Source organism: Protopterus annectens, chromosome 11.part0, assembly GCF_019279795.1.
Source record: "Protopterus annectens isolate FY-2018-M chromosome 11.part0, PAN1.0, whole genome shotgun sequence".
Lineage (NCBI taxonomy): Eukaryota > Metazoa > Chordata > Ceratodontiformes > Protopteridae > Protopterus > Protopterus annectens.
Genome location: NC_056745.1, coordinates 1,075,765,845 through 1,075,789,589, shown reverse-complemented (window position 1 = coordinate 1,075,789,589; position 23,745 = coordinate 1,075,765,845).

The following is a 23,745-nucleotide window of genomic DNA, read 5'->3' as shown; positions in this document are numbered from 1 at the left end:
CTACTCATTCTTTGCAGTGTGTGTGTGTGTGTGTGTGTGTGTGTGTGTGCGTGTGTGTGTGTGTTTTTATGACTCTGTTGATACTTCTTCCAGGGCTATGGCTACTGGTACTGTTCTGAGAAAGTTTGCAGGGCTGCATTCTCACAGCCTCCCAGATGATGTTAAAATTATATTTAAATTCTCCCTTGGATAGAGATATACGTGTTTGGGCTTTTTGCTGCAGAAGTGATCAAAAATGTGATGAAAGGGTCAAGTTCTCTAAGGTCTTCTTTTCCAAATTATCCAAGGGATCTTCTATCTCCTCATCTAGTTTTGGCAAAAACAAACAAAACAAAAAAAAAAAAAAACAGGATAAACAGATTCAACAAAATTCAGGTAAACAGTTGTTTAAGAAGAAATGATAAAGTGTTTCCAAAAACAAGTCTTGAACCTTCAAAAGCCAAGGACAGTCCAACAAGTCTGAATAACTATTCAAGAGAACATGTGGCCTTCTTCCACCCTAGCCACTTTTTTCATCTGGGAAGTTTGAATCTTTGTTTTTCTCTTTGGCAACAAATTGTTTCAGGCAAACAGACTCCGAAGAATCATTCATCAAAGTTACTGATGTCAGAAGGAGAAATTTGTTCTTTCCAGTGTGTCATTCCATGTTCTCCAGATCAAGATCTTTTGTTTCCACCTGTTCTTTATCACAGGGTCTATATTAGATGATCAAACTTTCAATACTTCGACTGCCATATGGTCGACACCATATGATCGAATTTTTGAAAGTTCAAATGTTTTAACAGAGATCTCCATATTGCGCAGAATGGGAAGATTTTCCTTTTCTGCACTGCAGTGATCTTGGAGTTGGTATATTTAAAGAGTGGGGGTGTGGGGGGGTGCAGCCCTGCTTAAAACGTTCAGGTAGGCTATTTGTGTAGTTTTTTTTTTTTTATTAGATTTTTGAACTTTTAAAAATTTGATCATATGGTGTCGACCACATGACAGTCGAACTTTTGAAAGTTCGATTATCTAATATAGCCCTTCATCACATGCTGTCCCAAGGAATGATAGAACCAGTTCCTTCTTCCCAGGTGAAGAAGGGTTTTTATTCACAGAGGTTCATAGTGCCAAAGAAAGAAAATGCTAGTAGACCAGTTCTGAATCTTTCTTTCCTAAATGTGTTTGTGATAGTGCCAAAATTCAAAAATATGTCACTTCACAACCTTTTATCACTTCTTCCTCTTTCAAGTTTCCTGGTAACACTAGACTTAAAAGATGTTTATCATCACATCCTTATTCATCCAGACTTAGATGTTTCTTAAGGGTTTTTGTGTCTGGATAACATTATCAGTTTTCAGGCATACCCTTTGGACTATCCACTGCACCAAGAATGCTCACAAAGTCGTGATCTCCAATTATATCTCATTGCAGGCTACAGAATATCTACATTTTTCCATATTTAGATGACTTGCTTGTCTCTGTAGTCTTCAAACTGTCAGAAATTTCTCTATTTCTCTTGGATGAGAGGTCTGTCTTACACAAGCTGGGATTCCAAGAGAATATTCAAAAGACTTTAAAGACTTTCATGTCTATTTCACACAGAATTGTGTTCCTGAGTCAGCCAACTAGACACCTCAGATCAAATAGCTTCTCCTATACAGGAAAAATAGATATTACTTTAGATCTATTTCTAAGGTTTTCCACTCAACCTTTGGTCATTGTGAGATAATACCTCAGGATTCTGGGTTTCATGGAACCATCCTTAGCAGGGCTCCATATGAGAAAGATACAACACGGTTTGATATCGTATTGGTCCCAGCAACAGCACCATTTATCTTTCCAAATCACAGTGCTGGGGTTTCTCAGAAAAGAAATCTGTTGGTGGAGACAACAGATATACTTAAATCCAAGTCTCCCCTTCTCCCTCCCTGATCCAAGGCAGTCATTTATCACAGACATTTCAGACTTTGCCTAGGAAGCAGTTTCAGAAGGGATAAAAGTACAGGTGGGAGGGTGGGACATCATGGAAAGATGCAAGTGCATAAATATCAAGGAAATGCTTGCCCTGATCAAGGCACTCAGTGCCCTCTGAACCATCTCTCCTCCCTATAACCTCTTTAAGTGGTTACAGACAATAACAAAGGCATATGGTACATCAACAAAGCAAGAGGGAACCAGGTCATATCCCCTTTGCAAACTAGCCATGCTAGCTTGGGATATAGCTTCACAGTACAGTTTCACTGTACAGGCATGCTAGATTTTGTCAGAGCAAACCTGTGTGGCAGACAAGCTGAGCAGGACCAAGGCAGACCCTCACAAATGGAAACTGGATCAGGGGGTATTCCAAGATCTGATCTATCTGTAGGGAGTTCCTCAAGTAGATTGCTTAGCCTTCACTCTGAACAATCAGCTGCCAAGATTCTGTTATAGGATTCCATACAAGAAGGTCTGGAAGACAGATGCCTTTCCTTTTCTTTTCCTTGCTCAGAAATATTCCTGTATTCTTTTCCATGATTTCCATTAATATTCATGGTACCTCTGGAGATTCAGAAGGAATCTGCCAAGATCATTGGGGTGACTTCCTTCCGGTCCAAGAAACCATGGTTCTCCCTGCTTTTGGAAATGGGCAAAGGCAATTACCTCAACTTTCGTCACAGAATGGAACTATTTACACAAGAGCAGGGGTGTTTTATACATTATAACATCAATCATCTTTGATTTAGTCCCTGGATGATAGGGTGCTAATTTCTTTTAATCACCTTTTTACTGAAGAGGTGCAGCAAGTCATAATGGAGGCAAGAAAATGGAAAAGATTTTCTTGTCGGTGCCAACACATAACCAGTAATAATTTAGAGCTAGTTGTTTTGGTTTTGCAATATTTGTGTGTGCTACTATCCTGTTGTTTTTCTTACTCCTCAGTCAAGATTTGTTTATCAGCTATTTCAGCATTTGTGCCCATGGATCTTCCTCTTTCAAAGCATTTTCACATCAAAATGCTCTTGAAAAGAGTTTTACATAAGAGGCCTCCAAGAAAACTGGTGGCCCCTCCTTGGTATATTAAGTTTGTGTTAGAGAAGCTAACACTTGTTCCATTCAAACCAGCTAATCTGGCTGAGTTGAGGTTATTAACATGGAAAACAGTTTTAGTGATTGTTTAGGCCTCTGCAAGAAGGGTGTCTGAAATGTAAGCTGTTATGGTAAGTCAACTCTATCTCATCTTCCATAGGGCTGGGTTTCTTTGAAAACTAATCCTTCTCTTACACCTAAATTGGTAACTGAGTTTACTTTAAGTCACACTCTCCATCTCCCCAGTTTCTTTCCTGAACCTAAAAATGGTGGAAAAAGGATACTCCATACTTTGGATGTCCACAGACAACTTGGGTACTATCTTGACAAAGCTAAATCTTTCTGATCTTTAGATCAGTTGTTCACAACCTTTGCCAAAACAGACTATTTCCAAATGGTTGTCTAAGTCCCAGCAGAGTAAAGCTGTGATGAGACCAGCACTAGTAGTAGCCAGGAAGTAGCCATTCATGTAACTCTCCTCTTTTCATCATTCTTGACAAGCTAATTCCTTGTTTTCAGTAAGTGCTGCTTGATTTGTTCTAACTTCAGAATATCTGTATAAATACTTCATCCTTAAATTTTCAGGGTCTACTTATTAGTTTACCCTCAAGTTTTTGTCAGTGCTCTGTATAGACACATATACCATGAGTGACATTTTCCTTGTAAAAGCACGACTGAAATTTCAGCAATAACTACTTGCACACAGGACAACTAATTTGCAGAGACAAGCACTGTCCCTGAGTTGTTAACTGGATACTCCTGACATTGCTTTATATTCTCACTCCAGCTGTCTAACCAATAAAAAAAGGTCTGTTGCTATGGATATGAACTTTCCCACTATCACTATTACCAGCTTAATGAATATGGGCATCCTGAGGCAATATAGAAATTGCCTCATATTTACTAACGACTAGTTAATTCTCAAACAAACTGATATGGTATGTGAAAGATGTATTTACATAATGTCATTGAAGATAAAGCTCTCACATAAAAGTATTCCTAATGCCAATATGGTTGTCAGTAGTACATACACTGCACACATCATACACAATTCAAAGCAGGCATATAGACCCACATATACTGAGGCACATAAATGCAACTCTCCTAAACCCCAAATCTTCCTTGATGAAGTACATATAGCAAATGCCTTCAGCAGTCCTGAATGCCCTCTTTCAAAACAACACCCACATCAACACATCAAGCCATATCTCATGGAGCCTCTACTTTTAAGCCCATAAGGCAAGCTACCACACAATCCAACATTCTGGTAATTGAAGACTCCATTGTGAGACACACTGATGTCCCTCTCACCAGGCTGAGTAAGGAGAAAATCATGGTCAGTTGCTTATCAGGGGCTAGGATCTGCCACATTGCGCACAAGCTCAGGTATTTGGATCACAAGTACCAGTATGAGTCAGTCATAGTCCATGTGGGTGTAAATGACCGAACACATACCTCCCTAGACTATATGAGAAAAAGTGAGACATCATGGACCTCTAGGAATATGTGGCCAGAGCTGGTATGAGCCTAGCATTGAGCAGTACTTTACCTTCTCCAAGGATGATTCCACAATATGAACAAAAGATGAATAATTTTGTGATGCCCCCTCCCTAGGCCAGTAATCAAGGAGCCTGAATCCTGACCACTGACTCTGGAGAGGGTTATTCACTTGAGAAAAAAATAGATGCACACAGCATTTCCAGATGCAGCTCTGCATTAAGCACAATTTCCCTTAAGAGCATACAGGGAACACAATTAGTCCGGGGTCTGGGATTCCTTCTTTGCCTCTCTCTCTCTCTCTCTCTCTCTCTCTCTCTCTCTCTCCAGGTACCCGGTAAGACTCCCCACTGGCACAGCTGTAGAGTTGAGTCCTCAGCTGAGTGTCCAAACCAAGTCCTCCACCACTCTCCCTGTGAAACTAGTGCTCTGTGTCCCTGCACCAAGCAGCTGACACACACACATATTCTTTAAGATTTGATTTTCGCACACACACACACACACACACACACACACACACACACACACACACACACACACACACACACACACACACACACACACACACACACACACACACACACACACACACACACACACACACACACACACACACACACACACACCTGGGAAAGGCTGGCACAGATTTACTAGCTATGGCCCCTTCTGCCCAGACTATAAGGTAGTTACTGCCACCAGACACTCCAAAGCCAGCTACCCTAAGGCTCTTACAAGGGTATTCAATTATACTTAGTTAAATTAATATTAATACCAGTGGTAGTGTCTGGCCAATGCAGTAAGGTCTTCGGGAGTGGCCATAGAGTCACCAAACAGAAGTACTGTCAAAGGAAAAATATTCTCTAAAGGACCAGCCACAATGAAAAAATTAAATATATTTAATAATAAAAGAACATGAAAATAGTAAATATATATTTACAATAAACACCAGAGTTTCAATCACAGAAAATATTAAAATAACACAGATTAATACATTCACACAGGTACAGAAAAACAGTACTTAACTAATCTCACTATATTTTCCTGACTGATCTAAATAATTACTATTCCCTGGTTACTAACTAGAGCAAGGCAAGATGAAGTGTGTGAGAGATCATTCTATGTCAGGTTCCAAAAACAGACTGCTCTGAGACTTCATTCTCATCTATTATTAAAATATAATTATTTGATGGATTACAGAGTGACATCACACACATCTAATCATCTGACTTCTGGTTCCCATGCTACCCCCTTTCCTAGCAACTGACCCAGAATATTGCACATATGTGTCAAGAATACACACACATAGAGCTTTGCTAAGATCTGTTGCAGCTTCTGGACATCATAAAACAATAAAATGCTTTCACTCATCCTACAGGAGCTAATAAACCATTCTCTGGCACGGACTTTTTGTCACTGGCTGCAATCAGAACTGTAAGATACGATCGTTATGGCCTAAAGTAAGTAATCTAATTTCATACTATTTTTCAAAGTTAGCTGGACTGATATTATCCTCTTCTCTTCCAGTATCATCTGTTAAAAGTTAATTTCAGTAGTTATACTACAGTCTGACATACAAGTGTATTTCTTTTTCTGTCCAGCAGAACACACTGTTAGTATATTTTATAACACAAGCAGCTTTACAAATACATTTTTCAATACTAGCATCTGTACAAATCAGTTTGATATGCAAATGACATACAATTCTTTACAAAACTAGCTAACTATACTGGCATATGTTACACATCCACTGGCCTGCTTTTCCTGGCATAGTTGGCAATACCTCACATTGTCATATCTCTCCCTCCTTTGAGGATTCAAGCTAGTTTTTCAAATGACCCTTGAGAAACGTTGCTTGAGAGGAATGAGCCTGTCTGGGAATACATTAACCTGTACCATGTCTTAAGAACCTATCTGCATTTACACTGCTGACTACACTACAGTACTGCAATGTCATATGCCAACAGAAATGTTGTCCAGGAAGGGCTGAAACAGACAAGCAATTGGTGTCACAACCATGGACTAAAACTAAATGTCAGGAAATGCATGACAGTATCCTTTGGGAAGTCATCTACCTCTGACAACTATCATATTGACAACACACTTCTGAGAACTAACCCAGTAGTCAGAGACTTAAGGACACACAGTCAACTGTATTTGGCATTTATCAGAACAATCACTGAGTACAATGCCCCCTTTGGTAAGTACCTAACCAGGCATATCCAACAAATGGAATATCCACAGAAGTTCCTCACTAAAAGAACACAGGGCAGAAGTAAAATGTCCTATGCAGACTGCCTCTGGGCCTTATCCCTGTATTCTGTCTCTTACAGGCTGTTATAGGGAGATCTATGTCTGGCATACAGGGCATTGTTAGACCCCAGTCTGATGGACTTTCTGCTTATCTGCAAAAAAAAAAAACAGCACCAGAATTACCCATTCTAAAGACTTCAACCTTGCCTGATATATAAATAGGAACTGCTGGAGAGTCAGATATGTATCCCAGAGACTACCCCACCTGTGGAACAGGCTCCCCATCCATGTGAAGCAGAGTTCCTCCATAACCCAATTCAAACTCAACTTGGACAATTGGATGGGGAACAGGAAATTCATCCCTGGCTTGGTACCTATGTCTCTAATAGACACAGGCAACCTGTAAATGTTTCATCTCCCAAACCTCTACTTACACTTATCAAAGGTAACAGAGCTTGTCAGATATTTGGGATGCATGGCTATGCTTAAAAAGGCCCTTGTGGTTGTTAGCCTATTAAACACCTATGAACCTATTACCTTTTGTTAATCTCACCATTAAAAAAATATTCTAAGCAGGTTTAAAGTTTGTGCTTCCAGGGTCATGCCTTAAATTATGCCTTTTTGGAAATTGTATTCCAATAGTTATCTAGAAGCTGCCATTTGCTCTTCTGTACATACTTTTACAAAATACTATAAGCTTGATCTAAACATCTTCTGCAACATCAGTAGAATGGTTTTGAGGGAAAGGTATACTTCACAGAGCATGCTACTGCTATAGAACAGACTCCCCATCCACATACTACAAAGTTCTTCCCTGACATTGTCAAGTGCAACTTAGTTCTATGGATGAGAAACAAAAAAATGACTTTACCTCTATCAGGTTGCAAGGCAAAGACAGAAATATAAAGAAGATAGTCAGGCACCCTTCATAAGGGATGCCAGAAACAACCTGCTCATCAATCCACAGGACATCAAAGGCAGATGGAAGCAGTCCTTCCAGCAGCTTCTGAATGAAGAAAACCCCACAAAAGCTGTATTACCCCAGACACAACTTATGGTAATTGAAGAGGAAGAGCCCACCATAGAAGAAGCACTGAGGAAAATTAAGTTAGGGAAGGCAGCGGGTTCAGATGAGGTCACATTAGGTATAATCAAGATGTTGGGTGAGATAGAGGAGAAATGGCTCCTAGGGGTACTCATAACAGTATGGAGTATAAGACATTTCCCAGATGACTGGATAATAAATATATTAGTGTCAGTGCTCAAGAACAAAGGGGACATTCATAGCTGTGGACAGTAAAGAGGTATCAAATTCCTACCATACTACATGAAAGTTCTGGAAAGGGTGACTGATAAATCAATACACAGAGTAGTAGAAAGTTAGATGGGAAATGAACAGAAAATGAGAAAAAGGGGGATGATGATGGTGAGAATGATGATATAATTATCGACCATGAAATGTGTAAGGCTAATCTATAACCAAATGGGATATGTTATTTTGAATGCAAAAGGGAAAATTGGATAGGTTTAAGCTGGCACACAAGAGCAGCTAGCCTACTACTTATCTATGAAGAAAAGAGGTTGTCAACAGCTGGAACGACTTCTGCTGCAAATGATGATCTGAGGCTACATCAGTGAGGCAGGAAAGTATAATTGAGTATAAACTTAGCATAACAGTACATGTCTGAGTGGATCACTGCAACAGCAGTTTACTGTGAATTCTGTTGCAGAAGGCCTGATGTCCAGCCCAATTTATACAGCTTAGCACCTGTGTCTCTCTGGGTCAGATGGGAGCTTGTATCTGTGGGACATCAGCATGTTCCACTATAAAGTTGGTTTATGTCCACAACACCTTTTCTTGACAGCCACTCATGGAAGAGTCCCTGTCTTGGTCTAGGGCATGGCAGGATATTTAACTATATACTTTAATGTGGCAGGACCCAAGAAGGACAAGATCATACAGCATGGTTTTCAAATGTCCCTGATGTTGCCTTATATTTTTGCTTTGCCCCTCATAAAAATAGTCAGTCAGTAATGCCAGATATTACAGTTTCATATTTTTTATTCTTCAGAAAATGCATGCTAATTCAAAGCTATTATTCTATTAACTTTCTAAATGAATTAGAGTAATATTTACAATTCTTTCATGATTTTGAGTCTTTGTCCCACCATTTATTTTGGCTTTGTTCAAAATTCTTGATCAAAGAATCTAAGAGGTATGGAGTAGAGAACTCCAGACTTCCTTAGTCTACCAAGACTTGATCTGACCTAAGGCCATATCAAGAGAATGGATGGGAAAAAGGTTTAGGGAATAGGATCAGATGTGGATAGCCTCAAAGCAATATCTCTATACTCGGTGACTTACAGACTGCTGAGAAGATCTATGTCTGGCATACAAGAGATCATTGGGTCCCACTCTAGTGGACCTTCTGCAATCAGCAAACAATTAGCAACAGAAGTGCAAGACCTAAGAACCTAAACTTTGCTTACAACATAAACAGGTCATGTTGGCAGGAATAGACATGTATCTCAGAGAATTCTTATTCTCTGGACTAGGCTCCCCATCCATGTGAAGCAGAGGTCTTCTCTACTCATCTTCAAGTATAAACTGGACCAGTGGATGGAAAATTGGAAATTAACCCCAGGTCTGGTTCCTATGTCTCTAATGGATAAAGGCAGCCATTAAACCATGCCCTAGCCAATATAAACTTTTTATAACAATCTCTAGGACAAAATAACTCATGGACACATTTGGGTTGCATGGCTAGGCTTAGGACGGCCCTAGTGATCATTAGCCATTCAAGCATATGAACTTCCATTAACTCCAGAATGTCCACAAAAAGAAAGAGTGAAAGGTGAGAGGCAAACCTGCACTGCAACAGTGATTTACTCAGACATCTGATATTATTTACAGTGGCAATTATATGGATCACTGTTGCAGTAGTGCAAACTATTAAGCGATTCCCGGAACTCACTTAGAAAGAGTGGTGGAACTGGCTGCTGTAGTCCTTATGTTATGGCCACGGCAAACTAGGATCTTGTTTTGGAGGTAAATTCCAGCTTGTTCAGGAGAAGGCATTGAGTGAAGACCAGGTGGCTGCCTCCAGCATGTCCTGTGTTCTCACCTTCAAAGAAAAGTGCTCTACATCTTCTACTGTGGGATCTGACATGTCCTCTGAGCTTTCTCCCATGATGCAAATAGTAAAAGAAGATTCAGCAAGCCAGTTATTTAAGAACTGTCTATTTGATCTTAAGTTCTTAATGTTTTTGTTTTTTTCTAAATAATGTCTTAGCTGCATATGCACGTTCAAGGACTGTAAAATTTTCTCATCCTTTGCTCTGAAAGTTAAAACAGGGAGTTTTATTGCTTAATAAAACACACTTACCATCTTGGATATAAGGGAAGGGATTGAGCCTAGCCTTAAAAACTCTAAAATATCTCTTCACTTATTAATGCTTGTAGCTCAAATATTCTCCTGGCTGATGTGACTACAACAAGAAGTGCAGTTTTACAAGACAACTATTTCAAGGGTGCCAAGGCAGCTGGTTTAAACAGAGGTAGCATAAGCTCTTCCAACATAATGTTTAGACCCCAAGAATGAGCACTTACTTTTCTATTTGATCTCAAGTATAGAACTCCCTTAAGACACTGACAGGCTGCCATGATGCTAAGGAGGATCTGTAGACATGCAGGGTGAGATGCTTAAGAAATGTATTTTCACTGAAGTATATGTCACACTGTATTAAACAATTTAGAATCACAGACACTGAAGCCAAGAATGGGTCTTGGTTCTTCTGGCACCAGATTATATTTTCTGCTTTGACAGGTGATATTTATTGGTAGCATATTTTCAGGCATTTCTAATGATTATCAGCACATCTTCTGTAGACTGGTTCCTGAAGGAAACAAGAGTCATATCATCCAAGCTGTATGCTGCTGGAGGGTCTTCAAAGTATTACGCTAGGACATCTAGCTTGCTTTGATGGAGAAAGGCCTTCTGGATGCTCGAGTCTAAGAAGATCCCCAGGAAAATAACTCTTTTGCATGGTCTTAGATTTGATTATTTAAGATTGAATGAAGCCCAGAGGGTTTGAAAACAGTTTGTTGTGAATTGGACAGCATTTCTCACTTCCTCCTGAGACTGAGCCTAAATTAGTCTGTTGTCCAGTTACAGGTGGATATGAACTATGTGTTTTCTGGGAGAAGCACTTTGTAAATACACTGGGAGCTGTAGCCAAACCAATGAGCAAGGAGATAAAACGGTAATGGGAGACCACCTGCCTCAGGTCTGAAAAAGTATTCATAGACCTTGTGAATTTGAATATATAGATAATATCCTTGACGTCCTGAAAAAATATCAGAACATGAGGAAACAGGGTGGTAAAAGGGTCTGTACTGTTAGAATTTTCACTTTAGGGACATTTGTGAAGGCATTCATCTTGGAGAGACCGAAAATGGACCTCCAGAGGTCTCTTTCTTGGCCAGTAGGAATAGCCTTGAATAGAACTGTTTGTTTTTAATCTTCTTTTTCACCAGCTGTATCACACCTTGCTGAACAAGATCCACTAAGAGAGAAAGTGCAAGATCTTTCTGGTCTTTTGCTGCTAGTGGAATGTTTGTCATTTTTGAATTTTCTTGAAAATGAAGTCTGACCCCTGGGACACCACTTGTGGTACTCACTTGTCTTTGTGATTTTTTTTTTTTTTTGAAGTTTCATAAAAAGTTGTTCAGCTGTCCTACTACGTGTTTATTTGTTTATTTATTTATTTAGTTACATTTGTTTAGCAGGAAAGTCAAACTGGGTGAGTAATCTCTTTATGGTGGAGCCCCAGGGAGAAAACCTCCTTTTTGAATACCTAGAAAATCATGAACATTATAATATAGGATACAAAAATTATTCATAGGAACATAGACTTTAAACTAAAAACCAAGTCATGTACATTGTTATGCAAATAAAGTCATACACTAGAAACATTTGACCATTTAAGGAATCTTGCATATGGTACTTGCAAATTTAAATCCACATTGCAACAGTAAGGGAGAGAAATTCAAATGGTTGTTAGTCATGTAGGTGTCAAAGGAGAGTATCATCCGCGTTGGTGCAGCGGTAGCGTTGTTGCCTCACAGCAAGAGGTTCTCCTGTTCGATTCTCGGCTGGAGTGTGGGGAGTACCTTCTGTGTGGAGTCTGCATGTCCTCCCTGCGGTTGGGTGGGGTGGGCATTAGAAAGACATGTGTAAATGGGCGTGCCTTCGTTGAAGGTTGAACGTCAAACTGGCACCTCGGCGTTAGTGAAAATCTACTGCCAATCATTAGCGGACCGGAGTTCCGCTGTGGTGACCCCTAACCAGGAAAAGCCAAAAGACCAACAACAACAACATGGTGGCAGCAGGAGAGAAAAGAATAGGTAGCAGTAGATGAGAAAGAGATGCTGTGAATTTAAGGGGGATAACTAAAGGGGAAGTGATGGGGATGAAAAATGGAAAAGAAAAGTGGTGTATTTGTTTTGAGAGAAAACTGCAATGTGAATGTAGGGGAAATTCTTTATCTTACAAAGGGGGTAGCTTATGGGTTGAGGGTTGGGGATAGCTAGAAACATTTTGGATTATGCTAGAGGAAAGTAGGGGCATGTCCTAGAGTTTTGTAGGTACTGTTTGAACCATGATTTGAAGGAGTGCCGTTTTTCAATTAGTTTAAGAGAATGTGAGATAGTATTCCAGATTTTTGAGATGGAGTTGGAATATAGGGCATCTCTGGCTGAGTTCTGTGATTTGGTTATTGTAATGAGTAGTTTATCTTTTAAGGGTATGTTTCAGTTTGTGGATTATAGGTGTAGCACCCTGATTAAATCTGGACATTTATTGGGTTGATGTGCCAGTTTATGGACAACAGGTAGTTGTAAAGGAGTGAGGTAATGATTTATATCTAGACAGTTTAACACCTTAGAGGTATACAGTGATGAGCTCTATAAGGCTGGTTGGTGGTGTATTTGTCTATTCTAATGTAACACTGCTCTAGTTTTGGTTTTAGAGTAGCTTACAGGTTGGTGAGGAATGGGGCAGCCTGGAGAAGATTAGGAAGTAGGTAAACTGAAACAATAGTCTTTTTTTGGCAGAGTTAGTCACCAAACATCTAGTTCTACAATGAGAACCTAGTAGTTTGGTGTAGGATACTGGTTTCAGTCCTTCTTTTATCAAGAGATGCAATGGTGATGTCAGGTTTTATAGGCGTAGGTGGTTTAGTGGTGAATAGAGACAGTACAGCTTTTTTTAGGACTTAGAATTAATTGGGGTTTGTTAAGCCATGTTTCCATAGAGGAAAAGGACTCTTTGAGAAACTACTGACATATACATTGGGTAGGACCTAACAGAATAGGGTAGGTCATTAGTGTACATTTTTACACATAGTACATAGTAAGAAAATAATCTAGATTTTTTATATAATGTATTCAGTTTAATAATAATGCTTATGGGCGTCTTCACTTTTTAGAGTATTTGGTGGTCTAGATAGTATTCAACTTTCCTATTGGTGGTTTGGATATAGGAATCAGTCAGGAAAACAGTAGGTAAGAGGGGTGGGAGAGTATCATAGCTGAAATGAAGTGGCTAGCTACTTGCTACTATGAAGCATCATCACGGAGTACTCGGGTAAGAATGAATTGGAGAAGTGAGGTGCAGTTGATTAGTAAAGATAATGGTTAGAGGGTAAGATTAGGTCAGGGTTTCAGGTTGGATAGATTGGTAGGATATCTGGATTAGTGAATCTGTATATGGAAACGTGGATTAGTACTAAGAATAGTGAAGGAAATAGTAGGCATACAAGTGTTAAGATGGGAGCAGGTTTGAGTGGAAGTTTATCCTGGGGAGTTACAGGAACATAACCAGGTATTCATTAAGTGCCTTGAGGAGCTGCTTGAATTATGTGCTGGAGGTATTGGAGGTCAGGTGGCTAGGTAGGACTGTTTAGCTATCTGACTAATTACGTTGGTGAATTCTAAAAGTTTCCCCCTTGATCATTTATCAGATGCTCCCCTATTTTTCCATTCAGCTGTCTGTGAAACTCAGCCTTACATGCTTGGTCATGTGTCTGATAATTAAGTGCCCAGAAATAAGTATGGTAGATATATGTACTTAATTTCCAAAACAGTGGAGCACCCTTCTTCCCCAGACATTAGGAAGCCTTTTAGGAGCCAGTACCAATTTTGATCCATTTCGCGAGTCCAGATGCACCACTGCTGGTGTTGGATCAGCTATAAGATTCTCGTACAAAAACTTGTGAGACTCTTGAACTCTATAGAACTTATAAGGCATCCTCGGAGCACAAGGCCTTGGAGTCTGTCTCCTTTGAGACAACCAAGAAAGCTTACTCTAAAGCTTCAAGAAATGGGGGCATTGCCTCGGGTTTGGGACATCAAAAATCAGGAGGGCAAAGTTGAGCTTCAGAGCATCATAAACCTCTTCAGCACCCCATATTAAGTGCTCCTTTATTTTGCAAAGGATATTACCAAATGAAACTTCCTCTGTGGGAGACACAGATGATGCAATTTCTTCATGATTTGTTTCATACCCCAGAAGACATTTGCTATGCTATCAATATATGGGAGAGAGATAAAAATTAAGAAATTATATCCTAGTTTACTAATAGAAAAAACAAAGACGCTGGAACACAGAGATGATGCAATGCATTTTATTTGACCAACATAGGTTTTACAATTATTCTTGTTTGGTTTGGACCAATAAGAATCCTTCATCTGAAGTTACTAAGTACTAATATGAAATACAGTGCTTTATTATTCTCTTCTGCCTGCAAAGCGAAATACACAATGTCTTCCTCACTCCCTAAAAAAAGACACTTAAAAATGTTAGTGTGCAGATCAAATGCTTAGTATGACAACTGCACCTCAGAAACTGTGTGTGTTTGTGTGTGTGTGTGTGTGTGTGTGTGTGTGTGTGTGTGTGTGTGTGTGTGTGTGTGTGTGTGTGTGTGTGTGTGTGTATTTGTGTGTGTGTGAGAGAGAGAGAGAGAGAGAGAGAGGCTTTAAAAGACGTGGTTATGGTATGCCATAAAACGTAAGGGTCTTTCAGCATGTAGCATTAGAATCAGTGTTCATTTAGAAGAGAAGGTAAGAAATGATTCTGCCATTTAACTGGAAAATAAATCACAATAAGAGAGATGTGTAGGGAGATTAGTCAAATCCAGAGAAGGAAAACAAGAAATTATAATTAATTATTTGTTAGTCTGTCCAAATAGTGAAGTGATGTGCTATGAAAAAGACAGGGATTACACAGGGAATAAAATATTTGATTAGAATATATGGATGTTGTGTATAGTTAGTACACTATACAGGCTGTTGTTTAGCTAAATGAAAGACAGAGAGAGAGACAACAGAAGAAGAAAAAAATGTATATTGACATGTCTATTTGTTTTCTGACAGATGCGTATGGAAAATAAGCATTACTGAACAAAGTTTTGTTATAGTGTTAAAGTCTTATGAATATTGAGTCCTACCTGACTGTTAATCTAATGGTTGCAAGTATTTTGATTAGAATGTTATGTTATATCTTTTGTCTTCTCATGAATAAAACACTGGTATTAATATTACACAAACCCCAGTAATCTTGCAAATACTGTTAATTTTGCAAGACTAAGCATTTTTGCTTCAAGATAAAATCATCATAAAATTATTCATTACCAGAATAGTACACATTTGCTGTCCTTTGCTACAGATTATGTGTGTCCACTGTAATCTGCTCATAGGGAAAGGTTCCTGTGTGTTACTGTGTCTCTTAAAACCAAGATCTGGGTTCAAACTACTGACTGTCAGACTGAACAACTGAATTAACTTAATGTCTCTCTTTGAAAGACTAAACTTGCAGAACTGCCCAAAAGACAGTCCCAATCCAAACTGAATATTGCAGTATGGAAACTTGAGAAGTTATTTTTCAGAGTAATGATAAAGGCATGTGAGACTTTTTGACAATTCAGGGCCTTTTGTCATATGAGGAGGACGCCTCTTCCTCTTCCTCTTTTGGGGGTAAGCCAAGTCTAGAAAAGGAAGGAGTGGAGAAAAGAGAAGATAAATCATAAAGACTTTATGTTGCTCCTCCTTAGGAGGTCATCGACCAGGTTTTTGGCAGTTGGGATTTTGTTCTTTTTTTCACCTCCCTGAAGCTGAACATCAACAGCCATCAGCTCCTCTCCATGTTCACAAGGCTTACTGGACCACCTTAGCATCTCCTGGGTTCAAGCTGACCCATGCCTGGTGTCAGTGAGGAGATCAAAGATGCTGGTTCAGCAGCATACTTCTGTTGCTGCTGGGGAATGTGCCTTAACACTGCCACCCTGCAGCAGTCTTAAAAGCTCCACTATGGCTGCCTTTGGGAGGTGTATGCATGTGTTTTAGCATATGCAAGCCGACTGACCAAGCAATATGCCACTGGCAGTATGTAGCTTACCAGGCTCTTACAAAGAATAAATATAAACAAAAATAAATAATGCCGGTATGTAAGCTAGGCTGACTCCATCTCCACTGGATGGATGAACTGAGCTCAACCACTCACTCCCATCCTCCCCTAATCAGTGTCTCCAGCACAACTGCTGGTAGAAGAACAATGGGGCTGGGTGTTAGAATCTTATTCTTGAGTTCCTTCTTCAAGGAGAATAACTTCAGACACAACCTCCTACCTTACAAAAATATGAGTGTGCAACCATTACGAAAGTTGCAGCAAAGTCAAAATTCAAATAAAACATGCAGTGATACATCATCAAACATATCCACCACCTTATTAAGTAAGTGTGACTGGATATGGCATATGTGAAGCGAATAGATGAGGGCTGTAAGCTTAACTGTGGAAGAGGAATGCACTCGTTTGCCACAACTGACTAGAGCTTTAGACTCCTTTTCAGGTAGCAAGTAGGCAAAAGACAGTGGTGTCTAGGACCTGTGCTGGCCCAAAGATATCACATATTATTCAATGTTAGGATGCTTGGAAATTATCCTGTTGACCCAGAGAGTGACTTGTATAATCAACAGGCCTCTTCATAGGCCGAAGTGGCAGAGCAGAGTTGCCACCAGGCTGCCTTAATGGCATCCTGAATGACCAGCTCCAAGGTTTCTGAAGTGAAGAGACATAAACCTCCTCTTAATTCTTCCCCAAATCTCCTCAAAGTGTTTCAGGGGAGATGACCTAAGTGCCCAAAGCCAGACCTATCTATTTCCCATTAGAGTGAGGATATTCTGTAGCTGGGGATAGACTCATTATCACTGACCTTTTCTGAGACAATGTCCACAAGATCCTCTGAGCCATCATATAATATGTCAAGGCCACAATCTCATACATATTTAACCATGTGATACATTGGCACCAGGTCTCAAGAGACTAACATGCATTACTGGGTCATATATTTTTTTTCTTTTTTATCAATCCCCCTCCCCACATGGCCTTCACAGATAGCTCTTCTACTTGCATCAATTAAGTCCATTTATTCTACAGGGGAAGTAGCTGGGCATTACCAGGTAAGGTGAGAATTCTAGGATCAGTGTGTTATTGCCCAGAAAGCCCTATTAGTCCATCCATTGTCCAGCTGTCAGAGTTAGGTGGTAGGGAGTAGAACAGCTTGCAGGTCCTGCAAGACAATACCCTGTCCTCAGGTGGAGTACCCCTCTTCTGATCAGTGACTCTCTGAGCTCCACTATGTGCTGTCTCTGAGGGGATGCATGCTACCATGCACCAATTCCCTTTGGCTTACTATGCAATTGCAGTTGATATTACTTGAAAGGTTTATGCCATAGCCAACTTCCCCCATGTTCTCAGTGCAATAGACTCCATTTATGTCTAAATCAAAGCACCAGCTGTACCTGATGCTGAATGGTACATCAATAGAAAGGGGTGACCATCAGTCAATTGTTAGTTGGTGAGCTCAGGAGATGGCCTTATTACCAATATCATTGGAACACATCCCAGTAGTCTGCATGATACTGCGATATGGATGGAAAGTGGTCTGGAAGCCACTTTCTAACATGATGAAATACTTGAGGAACTACTACTCGATTAGTACAGGACCACAGCTATGATGTAAACAGAATGTAAATCTCTTAACATTATGCTTGAGGACAACATATGTATTATCTCCTTCCTACAAACATGTGTCTGTGGTTATCCAATTGAGCCTTGACTAATGATGACATACAGAACCCTATCAATGACTGCCAAGACTGCATACAAGAAATCACACACCATGCCAGGAAACAACACTGAGTGTGTGAAAGCAAAATTCAGATGTCTGGAGACATTTGGAAGTGCACTGCAATACACATCAGAAAAGGCATCACAGATGGTTATAACATAATAACAGCAAAACATGGTGGCTTGCCAGCTGTAGGTGTGGGTGACCTACCCCAAGAATCCCAGATGTATGATGATGACATAACAAATCTGTCACAGGATGATCAGGAGGACTCAGGGTTGAGAAGAAATAGGCATGGGTGACAGAGGATGTGGCCATATGCCCTAGCTCAGGCAACACGGCAGCTTCTGACACACACCTTTTAGTCAAGACAAGCCACATGTACAAATATAAGCAGACTAAACAGTGATGTTGCCCCAAAACAGCAGCACAGAGCATGGCTAATGGAAAGTTACCATTAATTGTCCATACTGAACATCATACAGAAGCATAGGTTTTTACCATTAAGAACATATAAACATATAAACATCATCAGTGCAGGAAGTCTATCTGTAAGATACACCACCAAAAAAGACCGCACAGGCAAATATGTGGGTTAAAGGAGGTGTGAACAACAGAAGGTGTCATTAGATAGGTAGGAGATCATCATACAGATAACTAGCTTGGAAAGTTACTAGTAAAACGGCCACTAACACAAGAAATCTAGGCTCATGTAGTGCATGGAAAAGTATCAACACAAACATACACAAAAACAGGCACCAGACATTAAAATTAATGCATCACACATAGCATTGTGTGATGTGTAACAATGTATTTCAATGCAGTAAAACTCTTACTTTAGCATAAGTAATTACAAGCATCCCAGGGACCACCCAAAAAGGAAAATAAACCCAGACAAGCATCACATCCCTTGATTGTACAGAATGTCACACAGAAGGCAGCACTATGATGCACATGTTATTGCTGCAAGAAGTTGTACAGCATCAATAACAGTGATTAAACAATATACATGGAACATGCATCAGTGTTAAGGATACAGCAATATAGGTATATATATATATATATATATATATATATATATATATATATATATATATATATATATATATATATATATATATACGAAATAAGTGAGATATGGGAAAGCACACATGGAAACTAAATGTCAGCATGGGGTGAAAATGGAGTCGTACACAGAAATACAGTGAGTGGTGTAGGTGAGGCATGTGCAGTACCATATAAAAGTGCTAGAACTAGCATAGTATGCATACACAGGCACACTTGTGTATGCTGGAATGGAGACAACAGGAAAATGTGTAATGTAGCAATCTATGCTGGAAGGCAAAGATGACATTCTGTTAACCACGTCAACCCTGGTCTATATCAACAACCAAGTGATGCAAACATGGAAGCATGAAGTCACATCTTGCATTACCATCATAAATATCTGTACTAACATATTGAAAAGGAAATAATATATATCACAACTTGAAGTTAGTCACCTAGGTCAGATAAATGATCAGGAAAAGTCATGTGGAATAAGACATTTTCAAAAACCATCTACAGATTAATTAGTCAGTGGTCAGCACTGTGATCATCATTGCCACAAGTTCAGAATGACACAGTAAGACACACACTGTGTCAACTGTCAATGCTACTCCAAGGCAATCTAGGGCACCCATACTGATGGCTCTAAACAGCAGTCTTGGCTGTCACTGCCACATCTGGAAACACTTGATCCACTGTGCCTTACTGAGGAGCTGGATGTGGTGACACTAGCATTTTGTGACACAATATTTGTAGAAGCATGATTGTAATGTGACAGTGTGCACATGATTGCTGGTCTCACAGCTGAGTGATCAACAGCAGATGTGCATGCATGTTGCAGCACAGACACTGATGTCCAAGGGCCATGTGTGGGTCTAACAAGAGGGGGTATGCTTCTCCCCACTGGAGGTAATCTGCTTAGTACAGTTAGGGCATGTAACACTGTCTAGTACTAAAGCACTGCTTTAGTACCACCATAACATGGCTTTCAATGGTAAGTGCAATGGATAACACACTGTCGTGCTTTACAGCCAATGTTGCCATAACCTCTCCATGTCTGTACTCTGGACCTTCATGTAACACACACACACATCTGGTGTGCTACACAATCAGTGGCACAGACAATTGCATGCAGGTCAGATCCTTGATGTCTATATGAATGTTCATGTTCCTGTAATAGTAGGCAGATACCCTCTGACATGCATCCATGCACATCAGCTACACTCCCATGTGTAGTCAGATGGGAAGTATTGGTCTGTCATGAAGAAGAATCACCATCATTACCAGATTTTTCATCTGACAGTGGCTCACATTCATCATCATGTCCATCATCTGATGTCTCCACATTATCAGAATGTCCGGCCACATTATCCTCTACATCAGAAGCTACACCATGAGCCATGTGACTGTCCATTTCTGAGCCAAAGAGCTCAATGTAGGGGTCTGTGTGTCTATGGCTGTTCTAGCATAGTTAGGAACATCACATCCCACCTCAGGATCAGTGGACAGGCTACAGGAGGTGACAAGAAGTAGATGTGCTACAAAAAGAGACAGATGACACATGTCCCACACCTGCGCAGAAATCAAATGATGCAGCATAGTACTGACATATGGTACAACTATATGACTGCATTGCTAAGGATGATAGTGACTTACCAGGATATCATGGCTGTGGGTGGTTCAGGGACCATATATTACAGAGATATGACATGTAAGTTACATATTAAACAAATATGACAGATGATGTTAATACAAATACTAAAATCTACCTAACATGTCCTCCTGTGACTCCACTGCCAGAGGTGAAGGCTGAAATGCTACTTTCTTACAAAAAGATAAACATACAAAAATCATCATTAAGCACATATCAGCCATCGTGTAGCATTCTGACACAGCAAATAACACAGACACTTACTAGATAGGTGAGGATGATGTGCAGATTGCAGGTGTCCAAGGCAGGTGAACAAGAAAACAGTAGTCATGAAGGGCACAGATGTGCTTATCAATAGTGAATTGTAGGAAACAGATACACTGCCTTACCAGATAAGTCCTCCCTTATTGATGAGGGTATCATTTGTTGTAATGTAGATAATGTAGAATAGCAAGGCACACAGACATCAATATGTGATTATGTTCCACAGCCATGACAGGAGGCAAACACACACACCACCTATGGTGCACATTTTGGCCAGATGTAACTATGTAGGGAACAAGGCAACATTAACATCCTAGATAACAAATGTGCTAAACAATGCTACGTTATATCAACAAGATGGACAACTGTACCTCATCTGTCTATATGTGCAGCTTTCTGTAGGTTAATATGACACATGAACATCAACATGCCAGTGTATTCCACAGTCATGGCAGGAGACAGAGGCAGACAACAACTATGGATCACACTAATAGTGTATGGAGACACTTACATGATGTGTTACTGCTGTGTAGATGTTGAAGGACCTATGCAGTTGCAAATCACAGCATCTCACATGCTGCTGAGAATGTTATATATGTATAGTGTTGGTAAGATAACAGTCTGCAACACTTACATTGTATATTGATATCAGCTGCTGGAACACTAATGTAACAACATGATAACAACTGTGAATTAATGTTCTTTAATGGAAAATGGTGTATGTTGCAGTGTTTGTGAAGGCAATACATACGTTTACTTCCTGGAACATCTGCTTCAATACCTCACCTATGTATCTTATGATCTCAGTTTATGGTATGATGTGAGGCCAGGAATGCTGTTATTTTATTTGGAGGATACAAAGGTGGCCCACTTCCATTGGCATTCCTTGCCCTCTCATAGTGGTGGAGAGGAGTCTGTTGGCTACACTGAAGATCATGTCAAAGCACCATTGCTGACAGGCATCCTTGGATGTATCACAACAGTCATAGCACTGATCATGTTTGTAAGGTGTATCCACACTTGATTCCTCCAGACAGTATCACCCATCAATCCAACTGTGGCCATGTTGGTACACCCTGAATTATAATTTCATTTTCTCTGTGTGAGAAATTGTCTATGCTATTTCTGATTGACATCTGGAAGACAGGGTGATATGCACATTAGCCTTTATATAGGCTCTCATATTGACATGATAATGTTAAAAGCATATGTCAATTGAATTGCTCAGCTCTCATTTACAGTGCAAAGCTATGTAAAACAATCCATTTCATATATAATACTGTTATGTACAGATAATCTGAATGAAAATGAAAAGCATGTCTGAATACGGAATCCATATGGACTAACATCACCACTTCTATCATGCAGTAAGCAACTGTGTATAGATCATATGTGTATTGGTGGGATTTAAATCCATGTCAGTAGATATTTCAATAATTAAAGGACAAACATATAACAGTGCTACAAACTCAGCATTATAGCAATTGTGCTGACACAGTTACATGCCCACCCAAATAGAAAGAGCACATGTACCTCAAGAATGTCAGATGCTGGTCATATGCAACTGTAATCAGTGACACACATCACAACAAATGTTACTTTTATTATATGGTATGCAACACACACACTGAAAGCTATACAGAAAAGTGTAGCAATAAGTCAGCATATTAAAATGAACTGTTATACAGTCATGGCTACATAACAACACAATAAACAGTGAACATTCAAAGCCATCCTCATGTTTCTTCTATCAAGCTGAACGTATTAAAAGCTAGTACTGAATAATCATCAGAGAGTATCCGTAAATTACCCACGGAACATACAACATACAGAAACCCACATAAGTCATCAGTTTGTGTAAACATACAACAGACATTACAAGCTAGTAAGAAATAACTATGGTTATATTTAAATTCAGTCCATATCTGTAGTTCACCTGTAGTTCACCGGGGCTATTTCCTTTTTATCTGTACAACAGCATATAGGGAAAATGTCCTTGTCATTGATGGACATTTACCCATATGTATGTATATTGTTTAATTTTACTGCCCTCCTTTATGTAATAAACATATGTAATGCAGAAAACTAAACAAAAGAACACGCATAAAAAAGTATAAGTTTATTTTTACAGAATATTGATGCCATATGTATGTGATAATAGCAAACTATTCCATCACAACAAAGCCAGCAGGTGACAGTTTACGTTTACAAGCTAGCTGTAAATCAGCTATACTTTAAAGTGAGTTTAGTTGTGGGCACACAGCTTTTAAGTACCATTTGTGTCATACATAATTAATGAGGTTCATTAACAGTCATTTGTACAGTCCAAGGAATCTGTTGCATTCTGCTAACCATACAATTGTATGCTGTATTTTGCACTTTTAAACTGTATTTTTGCTATGGGCGGCCATGGTGGTGCAGTGGTTAGCATTGCCGCCTCACAGCAAGAGGTTCTCTGGTTTGATCCTCGGCTGGGGTGCCTTCTGTGTGGAGTCTGCATGTCCTCCCTGTGGTTGTGTGGATTTCCTCTGGGTGCTCCGGTTTCCTCCCACATCCCAAAGACATGCTGCAGGTGGATTGGACACTGTAAATTGGCCCTAAGTGTGCATGTGTGTGCCTTCTGTGGAAGGTTGGGCGCTGGGCTGGCAACTTGACACCGTAAAATTCCACTGCCAATCAAGAGCGGACAAGGTGATCCACTGTGGCGACCCCTAACTGTGAAAAAGCCAGAAGAAGAAACTGTATTTTTGCTATATTACTGATTTTTTAAAACTGATCTTGCTGATTTGTTGCACTTTTGT